Genomic DNA, 14,513 nt, shown 5'->3' with positions numbered 1-14,513 from the left:
GTTTCAAACTGGAAAATGCTCATAAGTGGCACATGATGTGTTTTATTATAGAAATGAATGCTTTCCTTAAGAACAGATGCTTCTTATTTGGAATTTGAAATGAAGAAACAGGTATTTGGCTAGAATACATCTGGTAGCAGTTCTGTTACTAAAGCTGAAAAAAAAATCACCCTTTTCAGGTATCAAATGTATATAGTATGTGATATACGTGATTTCTGAATTCTTACACTAGCATCTTCTATTGAAGTCTGTTAAAAGCATGTTATTAACGATTAAACTATTCTCTAGGTTGTCTGCCTAATTTCATAGCTTAGTTTAACAGATAAGAAACTTATGTCACATCCACTATGTGGTCTTCATATTTCAATTACATTTAGGCTTTTGACCAGTGTATTTCTGTAAAATGCTGGCAGACTTTCTCTCTTCTAATGTTTTTTTTTTTTAACATTTTTTATTGATTTATAATCATTTTACAATGTTGTGTCAAATTCCAGTGTTCAGCACAATTTTTCAGTCATTCATCGACATATACACACTCATTGTCACATTTTTTTCTCTGTGAGTTATCATAACATTTTGTGTATATTTCCCTGTGCTATACAGTGTAATCTTGTTTATCTATTCTACAATTTTGAAATCCCAGTCTATCCCTTCCCACCTTCCACCCCCCGGTAACCACAAGTCTGTATTCTCTGTCTGTGAGTCTATTTCTGTCCTTTATTTATGCTTTGTTTTTGTTTGTTTGTTTTTGTTTTTGTTTTTTACATTCCACATATGAGCGATCTCATATGGTATTTTTCTTTCTCTTTCTGGCTTACTTCACTTAGAATGACATTCTCCAGGAGCATCCATGTTGCTGCAAATGGCATTATGTTGTCGGTTTTTATGGCTGAGTAGTATTCCATTGTATAAATATACCACCTCTTCTTTATCCAGTCACCTGTTGATGGACATTTAGGCTGTTTCCATGTTTTGGCTATTGTAAATAGTGCTGCTATGAACATTGGGGTGCAGGTGTCATCCTGAAGTAGATTTCCTTCTGAAGTAGATTTCCTTCTGGATACAAGCCCAGGAGTGGGATTCCTGGGTCATATGGTAAGTCTATTCCTAGTCTTTTGAGGAATCTCCACACTGTTTTCCATAGTGGCTGCACCAAACTGCATTCCCACCCGCAGTGTAGGAGGGTTCCCCTTTCTCCACAGCCTCTCCAGCATTTGTCATTTGTGGATTTTTGAATGACGGCCATTCTGACTGGTGTGAGGTGATACCTCATTGTAGTTTTGATTTGCATTTCTCTGATAATTAGTAATATTGAGCATTTTTTCATGTGCTTTTTGATCATTTGTATGTCTTCCTTGGAGAATTGCTTGTTTAGGTCTTCTGCCCATTTTTGGATTGGGTTGTTTATTTTTTTCTTATTGAGCCGTATGAGCTGCTTATATATTCTGGAGATCAAGCCTTTGTCAGTTTCACCTGCAAAAATTTTCTCCCATTCCGTAGGTTTTCTTCTTGTTTTACTTCTGGTTTCCTTTGCTGTGCAGAAGCTTGTAAGTTTCATTAGGTCCCATTTGTTTATTCTTGCTTTTATTTCTTCTAGGAGAAAATTTTTGAAATGTATGTCAGATAGTGTTTTGCCTATGTTTTCCTCTAGGAGGTTTATTGTATCTTGTCTTATGTTTAAGTCTTTAATCCATTTTGAGTTGATCTTTGTATATGATGTAAGGGAGTGTTCTACCTTCATTGTTTTATATGCTGCTGTCCAGTTTTCCCAACACCATTTGCTGAAGAGACTGTCTTTATTCCAATGTATATTCTTGCCTCCTTTGTCGAAGATGAGTTGACCAAAAGTTTGTGGGTTCATTTCTGGGCTCTCTATTCTGTTCCATTGGTCTATATGTCTGTTTTGGTACCAATACCATGCTGTCTTGATGACTGTAGCTCTATAGTATTGTCTGAAGTCTGGGAGAGTTATTCCTTCAGCCTCTTTCTTTCTCTTCAGTAATGCTTTGGCAATTCTAGGTCTTTGATGGTTCCATATAAATTTTATTATGATTTGTTCTAGTTCTGTGAAATATGTCCTGGGTAATTGGATAGGGATTGCATTAAATCTGTAGATTGCCTTGGGCAGTGTGACCATTTTAACAATATTGATTCTTCCAATCCAAGAGCATGGAATATCTTTCCATTTTTTAAAGTCTTCTTTAATTTCCTTCATCAATGGTTTATAGTTTTCTGTGTATAATTCTTTCACCTCCTTGGTTAGATTTATTCCCAGATATTTTATTACTTTGGGTGCTATTTTAAAGGGGATTGTTTCTTTACTTTCTTCTTCTGTTGATTTATCGTTAGTGTAAAGAAATGCAACTGATTTTTGAACGTTAATTTTGTAAACTGCTACCTTCCTGAATTCTTCAATCAGCTCTAGTAGCTTTTGTGTGGACCTTTTAGGGTTTTCTATATATAGTAAAATATCATCAGCATATAATGACACTTTTACGTCTTCTTTTCCAATTTGGATCCCTTTTATTTCTTTCTCTTGCCTGACTGCTGTGGCTAGGACTTCCAGGACTATGTTGAATAGGAGTGGTGATAGTGGGCATCCTTGTCTTGTCCAAGATTTTAGTGGGAAGCTTTTGAGTTTTTCACCGTTGAGTACTATGCTGGCTGTAGGTTTGTCATATATAGCTTTTATTATGTTGAGATATGTTCCCTCTATACCCACTTTGGCGAAAGTTTTTATCATAAATGGGTGTTGAATTTTATCAAATGCTTTTTCTGCATCGATTGAGATGATCATGTGGTTTTTGTCCTTTCTCTTGTTGATGTGATGTATTACATTGATTGATTTGCGTATGTTGAACCAGCCTTGTGTCCCTGGGATGAACCCCACTTGGTCATGATGTATACTCTTTTTTATGTGTTGTTGGATTCTATTTGCTAAAATTTTGGTGAGGATTTTGGCGTCTATGTTCATCAGTGATATTGGCCTATAATTCTCTTTTTTTGTAGTGTCTTTGCCTGGTTTTGGTATCAGGGTGTTGGTGGCTTCATAGAATGAGTTTGGGAGTATTCCCTCCTTTTCAATTGTCCGGAAGAGTTTGAGAAGGACTGGTATGAGTTCTTCTTTGTATGTTTGGTAGAATTCCCCGGTGAAGCCGTCCGGTCCTGGACTTTTATTTGTAGGGAGGTTTTTAATTGCTATTTCTATTTCCTTTCTAGTGATCGGATTGTTCAAGTGTTCAGATTCTTCTTGATTCAGTTTTGGTGGACAGTATGTTTCCAGAAACTTATCCACCTCCTCTAGGTTATCCAGTTTGGTTCCATACAGTTTTTCATAATATTCTCGTATGATATTCTGTATTTCTATTTTGTTTGTTGTAATTTCTCCATTTTCCTTTCTTATTTTGCTAATTTGTGCTCTCTCTTTTTTCTTCTTTGTGAGTTTGGCCAGAGGTTTGTGGATTTTATTTACTTTTTCAAAAAACCAGCTTTTGGTTTGGTTGATTTTTTCTATGGTCTTGTTAAACTCTATTGTATTTAACTCCCCTCTGATCTTTATTATTTCCTTCCTTCTGCTGCTTTTTGGGGCTTTTTGTTCTTCTTTTTCTAATTCATTCAGGTGGTGGGTTAAATTGTTTATTTGAGATTGTTCTTTTTTGAGGAAGGCCTCTATCGCTATAAACTTCCCTCTTAGCACTGCCTTTGCTGTGTCCCATAGGTTTTGAGTGGTTGTGCTTTCATTATCATTTGTCTCAGGTATTTTTTAATTTCCGCTTTGATTTCCTCATTGATCCATTGTTGTTTCAATAACATATTGTTTAATCTCCATGCTTTCCTTTTTTTCTCCTCTGTTTCTCTGTTGTTGATTTCCAGTTTCATGGCATTGTGGTCAGTAAAGATGCTTGAGATAATTTCTATCTTCTTAAAATTGTTGAGGTTTCTTTTGTGCCCAAGTACATGATCGATCCTGGAAAATGTTCCATGTGCACTTGAAAAGAATGTATATCCTATTTTTGGGGGGTGTAATGCTCTGAAAATATCCACCAAATCTAGTTTTTCTATTGTAGTATTTAATTTCTCTGTTGCCTTGTTTATTTTCTGTCTGGAAGATCTGTCTAGTGATGTTAATGCAGTGTTAAAATCTCCAACTATGATTGTATTCCCATCAATATCCCCCTTTATCTCTGTTAGTAATTCTTGTATGTACTTAGGTGCTCCTATATTGGGTGCATATATATTAACGAGTGTAATATCCTCATCTTGTATCACTCCTTTAATCATTATAAAATGTCCTTCTTTCTTTATGGCCTTTGTTTTAAAGTCTATTTTGTCTGAGATCAGTACTGCAACACCTGCTTTTTTGGCTTTTCCATTTGCATGGAAGATCCTTTTCCATCCTTTCACTCTCAATCTATATGTGTCCTTCTCCCTAAAGTGGGTCTCTTGTATGCAGCATATTGAAGGTTCTTGCTTTATTATCCAGTCTGCCACTCTGTGTCTTTTGACTGGAGCATTTAGTCCATTAACATTTACAGTAATTAATGATAGATGTGTGTTTATTGCCATTTTGAACTTATCTTTGCAGTTGAATTGGTATATCCTCTTTGTTCCTTTCTTCTTCCTTTTGTGGTTTGGTAATTTTCCTTTGTATTATCATGGATTTTATTTAATTTTTGTGACTCCTTTGTAAATTTTTGGCTTGTGGTTACCCTCTTTTGTAAATCTATCAGCCCATTACTATAACTGTTTTTATTAAACTGATAGTAACATGATCCAAACCCATCCTACTGTTAACAAAATTTAAAAAAGAAAGAAAAAAATATTCTATATTTCCCTGCCTCCCTCTCCCACTCTCAGTGATTTGTATGTCTTCTTTTATAATTTCATGTTTACTTTATTTGTAATTCAAGACTTATCACCTTTCCAGTTGTGTGTTTCTCATTTCTGTAGCATCCTGCTGCTTTTCTATTTAGAATAGCCCTTTCAATATTTCTTTTAGCATGGGTTTAGTGTTGCTAAACTCCTGCAGCTTTTTTTTGTCTGTGAAACTCTTTATTTCTCCTTCTATCCTAAAGGATAGCCTTGCTGGATAAAGGATCCTAGGCTGCATCTTTTTTTTCATTCAGGGCTTTGAATATATCTTGCCACTCCCTTCTGGCCTGTAGTGTTTGTGTAGAGAAATCAGCTGAGAGCCTTATGGGGGTTCCCCTGTAACTTACTCTTTGCTTTTCTCTTGCTGCCTTTAGAATCATTTCTTTATCCTTGACTCTGGCCATCTTGATTATGATATGTCTTGGTGTGGGTCTATTTGGGTTCTTCCTGTTTGGGACCCTCTGAGCTTCCTGTACTTGGATATCTGATTCCTTCTTTAAGTTTGGGAAGTTTTCAGTCATGATTTCTTCAAAAACCTTTTCAATCCCCTTTGATCTTTCTTCTTCTTCTGGGACCCCTATTATGCGAAGATTGGGACGCTTTATATTATCCCATAGGTCCCTTATGCTATTTTCATTATTTTTTATTTGCTTCTCTTGTAGTTCTTCTGAATGGGTGCTTTCTATTGCCCTGTCTTCTAGATCACTAATTCGTTCCTCTGCATTATCTAGTCGGCTTTGCACAGCTATTAGATCATTCCTCATCTCTGTCAATGAGTTTACCCATTCTACTTGGCTCTTCTTTATAGCTTCAATTTCATTTTTGACATATTTTATATCTCTAAACACTATCTCTTTTAATTCCTTCAGCCATTTGATCACTCCTTTTTTGAAATCTTGATCTAGTAGGCTATCGATGTCTATTTCGTTGATCTTTCTTTCAGGGGATTTCTCTTGTTCTTTTAATTGGGAAAGGTTTTTCTGCTTCTTCATCTTGCTCATACCTCTTTGGCACTGTGGTTTATGGAGTATCAGTTGTTTATTTTGGTCCTTAAGGATTTTATCTATCTGATGCCTATTTAGGAATAGAACTTAGGAAAAAAAGAAAAAAAAAATAAGAGAGAGAGAAAGAATTTTAAAAGAAGGGAGAAAGAGGGTTTGAAAACAGTGTATAATGAATAATAGAAGAGTGAGTTGAAGCAGAGTATTAATCGGGTTGAGAAGTCCTTTTGAATCCTTTACCAAAAAAGGGGGGGGGGATATGAATAGATGTATTTGAAACCTGTGTCTAATCAATAGCAGGACATCAAAACCCAAGAGAAATAGAAATGAATTAAGAAGTAAAGATTAAGAGAGTAATAGAAAATAGAACAGGTAAAAACAGATTTAAAAAAAAGGGGGGGGTGGTTTGTCGGTGTTCTCCTGGAGTCTGTGTGCTTTTAATGTGAAGTCTTTGTCTTCGTCCTGTTCTGGAAGCTCAGCTTGCTGTTTTCAGAGGCCCTCCGTTGGCGCCCTCTTCTGTGCTGCTCCCAGCACCTGTCAGCAAGCAGATCGCGCCTCCTCCTAACGCTGGGTCAGGTGCAGCTCTCTGCTGTGGGCGGGCGGGTCGCTGCCCCTCCGGATGCCGCAGTCAGATGTTGCAGACTGGCCAGATAGGAGGGCGGGTCGTGCCCCTCCCAGCACCTCGGTTAGGGGCTGTGTTCCTGCCTGAAAGGCGGGGCGCCGCTCTCGCTCTACCTGCGCCGCCGCCGGTAGCTCCGCTCTCTGTGCGGCTGCTCTACGCCCTGGTCGGCGCCCCGCCCTGGTCGGCGTTCCGCGGGTGGGCTCGGGGAAGACCGAGGGACAGCCTTGTCCCTGCTCCGAGCCAGAACCCAGCTCCTTGTTTGTCTTTGTGGAGCAAGTTCTCTGAGGGACCAGGATGGAAGGATCCTATCTGCCCCGGGCTGCAGGCCAGTCTCAGTCTGGCCTTTGAGGCTGCTAAGCCCTTCGGTGCGGATGCAGGTTTCGCCCCCGCCCCCGCCTGGGTGCTCAGCGCGGAGGATATTGCGGCTGCGCCTGAGCCCCGCCTCTCTTCCCGCGAAAACTTTCCGCGGGTTTTCAAAGATGGGGGTGCGCACCCTTTCCCCGAGAGCACATCAACCGTGCTGTTTTATGGAGGGCCCAGGTTGTTCTGCCCTGTGCACCCACAGCCACGGCGCAGAGTCCCTTGCGTTCCCCGGGGGCTGTCTCCGTGCAGCCACTTCCGTCCTCCGCCCGGCTTGGGCAGCCTGGCCCTGCCCGCCGCTGCCGGCCGCGTCTCAGGCTGGGTGTCGGGGGGACGCTCTGTGCCTGTTTAACTTAGTTCTGTTAGTCAAGAGCTGCTCTGTACAGATCCGAGCCTCGCAGGCTCCCCTTCCATCCCGATGGCCTCTCAGTTGGAGAGGGGAGACCCAGCGAGCGAGCGCCAGTCCTCCTTTGCCGCTCCCTCCCCGCGGGACCCGTCCCGCGCTGCTTTGCCTTTTGTTCTTTCTTTTTTCCTTTTCTCCTACCAGATTTTTGGCGTCTTTATCTTTTGAAGAGGGCGATGTTCTGTCGGAGTTCCACGGGTGCTCTGGTTGGCTGAGTGGGTCTGTAGATGTGGGTCTTGGTGTATTTGTGGGAGAGGGTGACCTGCGAGCGTCCTTCTACTCCGCCATCTTCTCCGTCCTCCTCTAATGTTTTTTTTTAAATCCTAAGATGTAAACTGCTTTTCTAAGCAATACAAAAAGTTTCTTCAATAGTGAATCAGTCATCATAATGACAATCATAAATTAAAATTGTAATAGAATGCATATTTTACAAAATAAATCAGTGTTTATTTTAAAAAATTATTCAATATCATTCTCTTAAATATGGGATGTTAATTTGGTAGAAACACCAAATATTCCTAATAGTTTCATTTAAGATTAATCTTGGATTTACATAGCGATTTACACAGCACCTATCACTTTCTCTGTCAGATTGGATCCCAGGCTGTTGTAACTAAGGAGACAGACGAACGTCTTATGGCTTATGTCTCTTTCTGTGTTTCTCAAAGTGTTTTTCTTCCTCTATATTATAAAACCAAATAAACTGAGGGAGCTATCATGGTTTGGGATTAAGCTAAACATGTGGTTCACCTTCATAAGGTGGTATAGACTGTCTAAAATTAAAGACACCCATATATACATTAGCCTGGAGTTTATTTTATGAAATTATAATGAGGTTGTTATACAATTGACCTCACCAAGAATATTGTCAAAACAAATGAAATCTGCACCTTTCTTCTTCACTGAAATATTGTGAGGATTAATGAGACATTTGTAGTTAGATTGTGCATTTCTTCCAGGAATCTCAAAGCAAGAGCAAGATGGCACTTTCTTTTGAAAGGCATATGTTTTACTGTCAAACCAAACTTACAGCAGTCAGAATGATACACATTTCTGAGTTAACATCCTGCTTTCTTGGACATGTTCAATTACTGATGTTCCAATGTGACAGAACTCCAGTAATGAAGGAACCAAGTAGGAGGGAAAAAATTGTTACCCAACTTTCAATCAGAAAATAGAACACGGTGTATAATATCCAAAGAAAAGAGAGCCAGAAGTCCATGTTAATATAAACAAAAAACTTAGAAACAAATAATGAGCCAGAGTCTTACTCACCTGTATCATACTTACTCCCCAATTTTAAGTTAGACACTAATAAAGCTACATTAACTAATTTTATTTGCTCAAATAGTATTTGGTATATTCCCATCTTGTACACTTCAGAGTAAAGCTATTTATTATGGATGACTGGTCAGGTACTCAAGACAGAAAAACAGGAGTCCTCTTCCCTTACCATCAAGCCATTACTGAGCGCTGGTGTTTCCTGTCTCCAAAATATCTCAAATCCATCCACTCCCCTCTGTTTCTATCGCCACCATCATGTCTTGTTTTGAATTCTACAAGACCCCTAGTTGCCACTCCACCTACTCTCTTGCCATCCCGCCTCCATCCCCCAAAACAATAGTGAGCATAAAATGTCAATCAGATTACGTCACTCCACTGCAGTGACCTTTCATCATACTTATTTAGAAAACCAAGCCCTCACCTGGACCTTGCTTACCTCTCGCTCACCAAGTTCTGACCACTTTGGTGTTGTATCAGTCCTTAAAAGATCTCCGTTATTTCCTGTGTGAGAGCCCGGGTGCCTCTACAGTGCAATCCCTCTGCATGAAATGGCTCTTTCCCACTGTTCAGACAGCAGCTTAAATGTCCCCTCTCCTCCACCCTGCCAAAAGGAAAAGGTCTTTCTCATCCCTTAGTTGTTGCCATCTCCTTGTTCACATTAGAATCTCAGTAGCAATTTATTATAGTAGGTGCTATGAATTAAGTAAAAAATGTCGTGCTTTAGAACACTTAGCACAAATTGCCATTATTTGTCTGCCTGTTTGTTGCATGTCTCCCCAAAAGAATGCAAGCTCTCTTAGGGCAGGAAGCATAGCATGCCTGTGCTGTTAAGCCCTGGCTCACAGCACCCAGCACCATGTTTACTCACAGCATTATTGAATTAATGACAGTGTATAGCCAGATGAGCAGTGCCAGTCGGCCAGATATACTAAAGATTTATGTGTCTAACCTATTTGCATAAAATTGGTTGGCTGTGAGACTTGACAATGATTATTTAAACTGTGGATGCCACCGTTCCATGCAGACAGTGCCTTCTTAAGTGAGTTAGATTTTTAGTGAGGTGGGCTGCAGTTTTCTCATCTGAAAGGAAAGAAATGAGAGCAGATTATCACCAGGTACTCTTCCAGCTCTGAGACCCTCGGATGCTTTGGAGATATCCCCCAGTTTGTGCAGATGCCACCTGCCTCGAAATACCACATGTAGACAAGGAATAAATGAGTAAGTGAGCACAGTTTGAGTAGCGTATCTGGGAAGAGAACCCATTGGTATTTCAAAGATATGTTTGAGATATATATTTAAGATTCTATACAGCAGGCTGGCTGTATTGAACCTGCCATGGCTCACCTGGTCCCTGTGGTCTCATTTGGCAAGAATGTCTGCTGCTGGTGAAGATAAGAGCTGTTTTCCCATGTAGCAAGCTCAATAATACTTATATAGTTTCAAAACCCCTTTCTTCTCTCACTTACGTTCACCCCTAGCCACTTCCTCACCCAAGGAGAATCATGCCAAATGTATATCAGATTAAGAAAATGGTTCTCATTAGTTGTCTGTTCAAAACAACTTTGTAAGCAACCCTGGAGCATCCAGTAGTGTCTTTGCACAGTCCTTTATCTCTTGAAAGTTATTGAGAGAGTTAAATTAAAGTTGCCTATCATTAATCCTTGTTCTGAACACTGTAAATCAAAGAAATGAAATACTTCTCATCACAATTCAGACCCCAAACAGGTAAAAATTACAACATAAAACAAAATTTAATCCTGGCATTGCCCTGTCACCTAAGCCATATATTCTTGACTGAAGTAATCAAGCAGAGGGTATCCTTGTGCTGTAATTCAACCATTGTTTCAAAGGCTGTGGGTTTTGTAGATACATCCCATTTTTAATATTCCCGTACTGATAAACGAGTTTGAGTAAAGACGCGGACATGATTTTTACTTGATTATTAAAACTGATAGTTCTGATCCAGTCTCTACAACTATTCTGCAATTTCACTTTGTATTGACAGTTTCCTTAACCCAAATTCAGGTTGTAAAGACTGAGCTCTCTTCTCTGTCACAGCACATTTTGGTGAAGGCTTTTATTTACAAGTTGCACTTGACACAAGTTTTAAAGAAGGAAGGTGGGTAAGCAGAGAATTGGACAAGGAGTTACAGGTGTGCGATTCTGTCTGGGGCCCTGATACTGATTTGTGGAGCCTCTTGTCATCTTGCCTATCTGGGCTGTAGTTCTGCCCTTTACAAAATATGGATTATGGGCCATATTGTCAATCTGTGTAACCTATGAAGTCACTCATTATAAAGGGCCAGCAATGATCCAATGCCCCCACCCCTCACAACCACAGTAGTATTATGAAGATCTGTAAGTGAGTGTTTACAGGGCTTCCCAAATGCCTTGGGAGAAAACCGATGTCAAAGCACAAAGAATTTATACACAGCCTAAAAGAGAAGCCACTAAAATGTGGCAGCCTCAAATTTCCTTGCAATCACCTTTCCTGGGATTGTAGATTCATGGTAACTATACATCCTCCAACAGAATTGTACCCCGGATCTAAGCGGTGCACACAAACGGGGTCAATATTTTACCAGAAAATGTTGGTCCAAAGAAAAACAACCTGTTTCCAGAATAACTCTTACTTTATGGATAAAGTTTTTAATATTACCCAAAACACAAACAATCATTCGTTCCCATACAGATATCACCAGGGATAGGGGGCGGGGGGTGATGCTCGCACCTCTGTTACTAAGCCCTGCTCCACCCAGCTTTCATTACGTCCAGGAAAGCGCTCCTCCACTCCCTGAATCTTCCTACATCTCTGAGGCCCTTGTAAAGGGAAGCTGCCCTGTGTTTGTACTGCCTTTTCTCTTTCGCTCCCTGTCTCTGTCTGCACTGTAGCCAGATGACTCTTTCTTAAGAGACACATCGTATTCCTCTAGCTCTTTGGCCACCTGTGGTTATGAGGGCTCTGACCCCTATGTGGGGACAGGTCAGGATGACAGAAGGCAGAATGCTGGGCCAGGAATCTGAAACCCAGCATCTGGTCCTAGCTCTGCCTGCCACAGATTTTGAGACTGTGGTGAGTCTCAAATTGTCAAGACCCACGCTTCCTCATCTATATGATGAAGAGATTGGATTAGGCAATCTTTGAGATGATTGTACTTCTGCAGTAATTTGTTATAAAATAATATATGTCTCAGCCCCCTTTAGACCAGTTGAGGAGTAAGCTTCTTAAAGCCATTTGTTCCTTCTCCACCTGACTGGTGCATGAAGGAGGTCTTAAAAGATTGCAGTCCAGTCTTCTGTACGTTTTCTTCTGAAGTCTAGCCCTTTCAGTTGGCTATTTATCATGATCATATCCTTCTTAGTCCACCATGATCTAAATAAACTGTGCCCTCTCTATTAATACCAGTGTGGAATTATATATCCTTGCAACTGCATTGGCCCAGCTTTATCCCTGTTATAAATCATGAACTAAATAGATCATTTCAGTCCAACCCCTGCACTTGCAGAAAACTGGACTTATCCATCGAGTCACCTTCATCCTCCGATTCTACCTGCACAGCGTCCACTGGAGTATGAAATTCTCCTAGGCTGGAAGATGAGGAGATCTCATAACTCAGTTGCTGAACCTCACTATCTCAAGGCCAACTATACCTTCTGGAGATTCTAGATAGTGAGCACACAGAAAGCTGGAGAATTGTCTATGCAACATTTAGCACATTTTGAATGGTCTTCTATAGCTGACACTCTATAATGGAAAACAATGTGCTCTGATCTGTGAGAGCCCTGAAATCATCATAGCTATCCTGATTTTTCAAATTTAAATGTTCATTATGGCATTTAGGAATCCCAACTGTTTATTAACAGATAGTAGCTTTTATAGGTCAAATTCTTTTCTGTTTTATCTACCATGAAACACTCATGAAGAAGCTGTGACCTCAGGATTAACGAATGTTCCTAGGAAGAGTCCTCTAACATGAAGAAACTTACTTTGAAGCCTATAACATTGAAAGAGGAAAACAAATCTAGAACACAGACAACTTTGCAAGATAATGTTAATGATGGTGATTGACCTGGAGTTTGAATGAGACTTTGCTGAGACACTAGAGAAGTGAGGGTCTAGTCCTCATTAGAGCTGACTGGTCATGGAACAGCAGACAGGCCCTGCCCCTTTCTGGTCTCAGTCCTTGGGCTACAAGATTAGTAAAAGGAGAGCTGCCCTAACTAGTTCACGCTGTTGACTTGAAATTCAAATGAGAGAATGGATATGAAAGTTCTTTGCAAGTGTGATGCATTATTCTTATCTAATGAAAGGCCCCTCCCCTTCTCATGCATGATAACTTTCATTTTGACTGCTGCCTGCTGTTTACAGGACCCACTCTCAGGGGCCCCCAGCCACTCCCCGTCTTTATACTGATTGTCAGGTTGACAACTTTTGCTTTGTAGCAAGCCAAGCAATTCTTTAATTTGAAATTTAATATCATTTCGTCTTTAAAGTTGTTAATCTTCCTTCTTGAGATTCCTTCTGAGTTCTTCCCCCCAGAATTAGACATTCCACCATTATCTACTTTTTTCAGGTCTTACTCAGCATATTTATGATGTAATAGACCATCGTTTCAATAAAGAGAGACTAATCATTGGTAACTTATCAGTTATCCTGCTTTGCACAAAACATCAAGAATGATTTGCGTGCACTTGTGTGTGTGTGTGTGTGCGCGCGCGCACGTATACACAATTACAAAGATGTACCTTTTTAAGAACAGGAAAGTAAGTGTGGGAGTTCCATTATTTAGGCAAAGAGGGTTAAAAGGACATGTTACTTACAGTCAGGAGAAACTTAGATTTCAGGAAGAAAAAAGGAAAATGTAGTAAGTCCAAAAGCTTTAAGTTTACTCAGGTAATTTAAATATTCTTTAGTCATTATTTTCTAAATTTTCTCTCAATCATTAACCTTTTTCATTTGAAATTTTAGGAGAAAGTTTTGGAGAAGAATGTATTGTAACAGTATAAAATAGTCACAAAAAAGGGCCCTACAGACTATCAAAGCTTGCAACTAGAGAGGAAGTTGCATGTGGATAATGGAGCTCACATGAGAACTTTAGCTCCAGTGTAACCATCATTTCTCACTGCAAATGTCAGGCAGGATGCCACCGTATGCCATCTCTATAATGAACACAAGTAGTGCGGTGGTGTAATTGAATAGCAAGTCATTTTTGTTTTTAAAATTTTAGAAAGGAATATGTTCATAATATATATTTTCACAAGAATTCAAAATATAATGCCAAAGTAAATTCTGAAAAAAAAAAAAACAATATTATCAATGTTATTCTACTTTAAGAGAACCAATATACAAAATTTTAGACTTACAAATTAATGTTACTTTTTTTCACAAATTCTTTTCTTTTTATTTCCTTATAGAATTTTAGGAATTGTGAGCTCACCTACTTCATTTCAAGTGATTCACTGTAGAGCCAATTTTATTCTGGAATGTGGTATATAGCCATTATACACACTGAAATTACACAGTGGAAAATTTCACCAAATAAAAATATTGGTTGCTACACAGAATTTTCTGCCTTACTTTTTCCTATTGCATCCTACTTCCTTAAATAATAGTGATAATTTCAATAATAGCTTACACATGTAGTGCTTAGTGTATTTCTAAGAGCTTTGTGTTTAAACCTCCCAAGAATAGCCTTGTGGGGTAGATGTTGTTATTATCTCCTTTTCATGGGTGATACAACTGAGTAAAGAGACATGAGGTCACGTGCCCGTCTTATAAGGAGGCGGTGATGAGAGGACCTTGAATCTGGTGATCACGCCCCCAATTCACGTCCCAGGTCACACCTGTCAGTCAGGATTCAGCAACAATGCCTGTTTGCCACGGCTTGCTGGGCTTGCTGTGACCGAATCTTAAAGAAACAAATTCTCTGGTTCTCAAAGTCTGCTTTCTGCCTTTCGCTAAAGCCTTAGA

At 39.6% G+C, this 14,513-nt stretch overlaps 1 protein-coding gene across 2 annotated transcripts in view; it reads left to right on the top strand.

Annotated features, from left to right (window-relative positions):
• PACRG (parkin coregulated) overlaps positions 1–14,513 on the top strand; it is a 448,401-nt gene that overhangs the window by 158,936 nt on the left and 274,952 nt on the right. The gene's annotated exons all lie outside the window — the stretch shown is intronic.

This window comes from Camelus bactrianus, chromosome 8 (assembly GCF_048773025.1).
Source record: "Camelus bactrianus isolate YW-2024 breed Bactrian camel chromosome 8, ASM4877302v1, whole genome shotgun sequence".
Lineage (NCBI taxonomy): Eukaryota > Metazoa > Chordata > Mammalia > Artiodactyla > Camelidae > Camelus > Camelus bactrianus.
This window is presented reverse-complemented; position numbering and strand designations above follow the sequence as displayed.